The sequence below is a fragment of the Mus musculus genome, chromosome 6, assembly GCF_000001635.26.
Source record: "Mus musculus strain C57BL/6J chromosome 6, GRCm38.p6 C57BL/6J".
Lineage (NCBI taxonomy): Eukaryota > Metazoa > Chordata > Mammalia > Rodentia > Muridae > Mus > Mus musculus.
Window position 1 is genome coordinate 101,767,637 of NC_000072.6, and position 6,548 is coordinate 101,774,184.

Sequence of the window (6,548 nt, forward strand, 5' to 3'; positions counted from 1 at the left end):
TTGTGACCTAGCTATTTGAGAGAGTTGTCATAATCACAACTGTTATATGGGCTTCTGCAAAGGTTTCCACATCAAAAGAATTCCTACTGCCCACCCTGGGAGCTGTGCATCCCAAATCTCTACCTATTCAGAATATTGAAGATACAGATGACTCATGGTGAGTTCATGAGTCTGAATGCTTGCTTGAACCTATGATAGCCGTACTTAGTTCTTCATAGTCATATTTAGAAATAAAAGATTTCGAATACGGAGAGTGGTACAAAAAATCCTGCAGAAATAATGTAAGAGCCTTGAATCAGAAAGAAGTAAACAAAATTATTTTTTCTCATTGCACTGAATATATCAGCCATTGGGTAGGACTAATGTTAAATCAGAGAATGAAGTTATTTCAGTGTGTAGTTCCTGTCTGAGATCATGGTGAATTCCTCTCTCAAGTTCATGGAGCAATGAATGTAAAAAGCATGGAGGAAGCAAATACCAAATGGTCAAGTTTCACTGTACTAAGTCAAGCTCCAAAAATTATCTGAAAGTACACCTACTTCATTTCTCAATACCAGTTCAAGGGTGCAGTTGAAGGAAGAAAATGAGAAGAAGGAAAATGGAAAGAGAAAACAATTTCATCACAAATGTAAACAGTATAGGGAGATGTGGTCCAAAAACGGTCTGAAAATAAGCTCAGTTATCGTCAGTAATCAATAGGAAACCTATCATAGACCTATAGTGTTCTGCAATCTATTGTTTGGGAAGTCCTGACCAGATGTCTGCAAAGGTGCTTTTTGAGTCTAAGATAATCTAATTCAAATCCTTCCCCCTCTTTAAAAAATCCATTTCTACTATGTACCTTTCTGCAACATCACCAGCAATCTCTTACCTCTGAATTATTTAAACAAATCCAATCAATGCCTCACAGATTTTCTATTTCTAAGACTTTTTCTTATACAGTCACCTACATATCTCTTCTGTGATCACATCAGTTCAATCAGATAATATTCTCTTAAAGAGAAAGGAAGGGGGTCCCTCTATATTTATGTTACCTCAGCAATTCTTCAGCAAAGTCTCAGGTTAAGAAGATGGCCAAGTTCTTTTAATAAAAATTTCAGATAGCAGCACAAATTTCCTACTGTGATAACTCGTCCTTGCTAACATAGTGTAGAAGTAGCCATAGAGAGCAGGAAAACAAGGTGATGAGATTATGTTCAAACAAACAAACAAACAAACAAACAAACAAGCAAGCAAACAACTAGGCAAAAGGAGAAATGCTCCTTTGGCCTCTGAGTTGACCCTATTTTTACATAAATGGATAAGCTTGCATCATCTACCTGCAAATCTACTTGCAAATGGACTAAGTATTCTAGCAAAACCATGTGTAGCATTCTGTTACTAATTGGCACACCATTTTCATCGTGGTTGCTCAATTCTATATGGTAAAGTAATTCTCTAGAGAAGAGAGTTACAGATAAGAGGAGAAGAGAGAGGTAGTATGATGGGTCAAATTGATACTGGGCTAAAGCTATGTCTTACTTACTATTGAATTACTGGGAAGAGACACCATGTGCAAGGCAGTAGGAGGAAACTGGGAGGTGGCTTACAGTTCTAGAGGATAAGTCCATGACCTTCATGGAAGAGAATGTGGTGGCAGGTAGGTATGCACTACACTGAAGGTGTAGTTTGAGTTTACATCTGATAAACAAGTAGGAGCCAGAGAGAATGAGACTGAGTATGGCTTTTAAAGCTCAAAACCCACCCCCCACCTCCCAGTGATACATCTCGACCAACAGATTCACACCTCCTAGTTCTTACTTAAGAGTTTGATCAAACTGGAAACCAACCATTCAATTATGAGCCTATGGGGGGGCCTTCTTATGTAAACTACCAGATTTCAAAGGCAATTTTCCTTCATACTAGTTATTAGCTTAGAATGAAAGTCCCTTTCTACCTATAGTGAGAGATATAGAGTTGACCACGAATCCCTATAGTATTGGCGATAAAAGAAAGAAAAATGAAACAAAAGGAAACAATGAAGAGACGATGAAGAAAACGTATGGGGTCCTGTTCTACATCACAATAGGATTTCTAGTCCATAAAGATTTACGAATCTTTTTATTGAAAATAGCTACGAAGTATCTGAAGGTTCTCATCACATAGGAATGATGCATGCTTGAAGAGGTGGAAATGCCATATAATCTTAGATTATTACTGTACCTTATGTTCATGGATTAAGTAATCCATAAATACGTAAAATATCACATCAATTAAAATTTAAAAATGAAAACATAACACAGTATGTGTAGAAATGTTCTATGAAGTAAAACCTCCTATTTTGGAGGGAAATTCTATAAGACTCAGAAAGTAAACAACTTACAAGTCTTAGGAGTTTCCTGAAACTTTCAAGATTCATAAGCCTCCTCCCACTCCAAGATTATACAGCAATACGGGAGAGATATGACTCTAACTAGTTAAATTGCCAGCAAGTTACACAGAGAGCTCCAGGGATGTGGCTTTCACAAGTTGGCATTCAGGATGGAGAGGATTGTTTTGATGGATGGCTGATGTGGCTACTTTTGTGCCAGCCATGCTTCTATAAGTAATACCTCACTTATACTACTTTAGGTAGCTCTAGTATTTGAACTTGGTAGATTTCTTTCTTGGGCCAGTTTTCAGTGACCTACCTGGGAAGAGAAGATTCTTGTTCTTGGCCTCCCAGGAAAAGTATCACAGAAAAAAAACAAATGACAATTAGAAAGAAAATGAACATATTGTAGAATAATGATAGCAAAGAAAAAGCAAATAAGGGGCCTGTATTTTTTCCATTCAGAGATCACATTAAGCCATAACATTTTGCTCTCTTTTCTGTAATGTCCGTTAAATAAATGACTACTATGTTGCATGTGTATAGTCTTGGAACTTCTTTCTCTGTATGTAGACTGCTTTCTTTGGCAGGATTTGTACGTATACTAGTTTTGAGATTTGGGTTTGCCCTTCACAGAGTTTATTTTGTTTTGTAAAGAACCCGAGACAGTGTTTTGGGAACACTATGTAAATTCTGAAGGCTGATTGATGAATAGATTGACTTGAAGGCTGTCCCACTGTTTTAAAAACATTTTAAATTGCCAGGAGTGGTTCTGACCCACTGTGCAGAAATGAGAGGCAGCTGCTAGCTTCTATTCTTCAATGACAGCCATTTGGAAGCCTGTTGTCTTAAGGTACTTTGTTCCCAGGGGTACAGGATAGGAACAGATAGCTGGACATCTGGTTACAGTCACCTCTATTTACCCAGGTAGGCTTTGCAGGGGAACACACCTCTGCCAGTTCTGCCCCATAGTTCATGCTCAAAAGAATGAAATGCAATCAACATGTCGCGAAGTTCATTTGACATAATGCCTTCTGCAGCAAGGCATTTATTAATAGAATAGCACAAGGTACTGTTTTGTTCCTATTGTTTGACATAATGCCAGTACAAGCTGCTGTTCCCTAGCCATTATGTCCTCATGTTAAAAGTCGTGTGCCTACGGATGGCAAAACTTTAGCTCCTTTTAAGGCAACCGCTCAGACTGTCTCAGCAATCCCGAGCAAACAGTCTCTGATTAGAATAAGTTCTATCCCCTGAGCAATGGCTGAATGACAAATGCCAGGATAAAGCAATAATCAACACTACAGATACTGTAACAAGTTAGATAAAGTAAAACAAGAAGTGGATTTCATGGACATTTACTTCTTGGGGCCACATGACAGTCAGCCCTTTTGTAGAATCAGAATCTTCTCATCCCATACACCCAACTATCAACAGCTTATATAAACAGTCACTCGGGAGCTACTCCTTTCTTCTGCCAGAGGCCAACTCATGCTGGGGACTTTCTCTTTTGTCATTTGAATCTGGGAGACCCACTATCCTGACTGGATTTTTTGGGGGGGATGGGGGAAGGGGTCCAACTTGACACAAAGTAGGTCTATGGAAGGGGAAACTCTGTTAAGAAAATGCCTCCATGAGATTGCCTGTAGGTAATTCTGTTGGACAGTTTCATAATTGATGGGGAAAGAGCCAGCCCACTGTGGATGGTACCTCCCCTACACAGTTGGTCCTGGGTACTATAAGAAATCAGGCTCAGCAAGCCATGGGGAGCAAGCAAATAAGAAACATTACTTCATGGTTTCTGCTTCAATTCCCACCTCCAGGTTCCTGCATTGACTTCCTGCTCTGGTTTCCCTCAGGAGTTGACTGTTAACTCAAAATATAAGATGATGTAAACCTTTTCTGCTAAAAGGTGGCTTTGCTCATTGTTTTGTCACAGCAATGGAAACGTAGCTAAGACACCCACCTACTTCTGGTTGCCCTGCCTTTCACTTCTTCCTAGTTTGTAGCCTTCCTTGTATCTGCTATGCTGCTCTTCCTTTGCTCAATACATTCCAGCCAGGATCACTTTCTGTTCTTGGATCCTAACGGAGCCACAGAGGTAGGGAGAATTCAAATTTGCTAAAGTCAGCTATTATGTTATACTTATCATCTCATAAATACCTATGGATATTGTATTGAAGTAATCTTTTCATGTGAGAAAACTAAAGCTGATGCAAACTTTACAGGGTGCTAAAATGTTTTAGACTAAAGAATTTGAAAAAAAATGAGTAACTTTAAAAATAATAAAATCAATAAATTTTATACTAATTTTAAACAGATTTACTTTCAGTATTATTTTCAGTGATATATATTGTGTGGGTATGCATATGTGAATAGAGGTTCCAGTGGAGATCAGAGGCATTGAGTACATATGGAGCTAAAGTTATAGGAGTTATAGGTGGTTATGAGCTACCTTACATGGGTTCTAAGAATCAAATAATGACTCTGCAAGGGCAGCAAGTGTTCTTAGCCACCTCTCCAGCCTCTATCCAACTTCTTTGTGCTGCCTATTTTCATATCTTTGAACTAGCATAGAAAAGTGTCTAGTTGCCTTAGAACAGAACTATTACAAAACTCATAAAAATTGAGGACCAATATACTACTATGGTCAGTTTTCTTTTATAGAAGAGATGAACATAAAGTGAATTGGCTAAGTAATCTTTGGTATACTTATTGCTTTTTAGGGCATCTTTTGTAAAACACTCCTGTTGCCACTGGAATCAAGCCAGTTGTATGTGTTTATGACCATTTTCATGTTGAATAGCTTTGCCTTTCCATAACCTTGTCCATCTAAGGATCTGCCTAAAGACAATAGGACTCTTATGAATTATTATCTCAATAACTTGGGGAGTGTGACTTTACTGTTGGTTTTTGCTCACTGGGCTTCATTGTGGACACACCAATTTCTCCTAAATACTGCTGATAGTTTCTACACTGAAGATGTTAAGTGATTCTTTTTTGTTTGTTTGTTTGTTTGGGTTTTTGTTTGTTTGTTTGTTTTGTTTTGTTTTTGAGACAGGGTTTCTCTGTATAGCCCTGGTTGTCCTGGAACTCACTCTGTAGACCAGACTGTCCTTGAATTCAGAAATCTGCCTGCCTATGCCTCTGCCTCCCAAGTGCTGGGATTAAAGGCGTGTGCCATCTGTCTCTGTGCTGGTGAATTCTTATCTGCTTAAACATGAAAAAGAAAATCACTTTATGGTGATGCCTTCTCTTCTGTTTATAATTTAAATGTATGGGCTTGGAAATGTGCGTCTCTGCTCCCTATGCACTGCACACTTCAAAGAGTAATTATATGCTTTCACCGTTCAGCAGCAATAATACTCTAATCAATGCCTTATGCCTTATGCTTCTATGCAGCCCGACTATCACTCCCTTTAATCTGCAGTACACTGACTTCTCAGAGAAGCATAAAAGAATGAAACTCTGTTTTCGTTCTTAACTGTAATGGTGTGTTTACCTTTAACCCTGAGATTTGATCATAACAAGGCTGGATTGCTGTGTTCATGGGTAAGAGGTCTAATTGAAAGTATATTTGGTCACACAAAGATTAAGCAATTTAGAATAAAAAGAAGCCATAGTGGTACTTTATAGGGGCAATTATCCTCGTAACAGTTTTGATTTTCTGAACCTGAAACCCAATTATAGCACAATCTTCATCTAGTATACACTCAAAAAGAGCCCTGGAAGAAAGGATGCTGTAGTAGAATCAATGCTTAGATGAACAATATGACGATTGAATTCTAGTTCTGCCACTGACTAGTGTATCATCTTGAACAAGTTCAAAAAAAAAAAAAAAAAAACAAGTTCAAAAAAAAAAAACATGGAGCAAACAAAGACTCAATGTGAAGCTAGCAAAGGAAAGTCTTGTTACCTAGTCTGAAGGATTGTTAGTGGACTTTGGAGCTGTATGTAATAAAACATACACTAATACAATTTTAGGAAGGAAGAAAGCATTAAGAAATGCAAGACTGACATGTAGAGCACTGGGTTACAGCAGCAAGAGGAACTATACATTCCCTCCTCCACATTTTTCTATCCACTACCCAATGGGAATTTCTTTTCTGGGCCCAGAGCATCAGCCAGGCAACCAAGTCCTAGTGATTAGCTTTCAAATTGGCACAGAGTGATCAAAACAAGCTTCCCTCTATTGCCA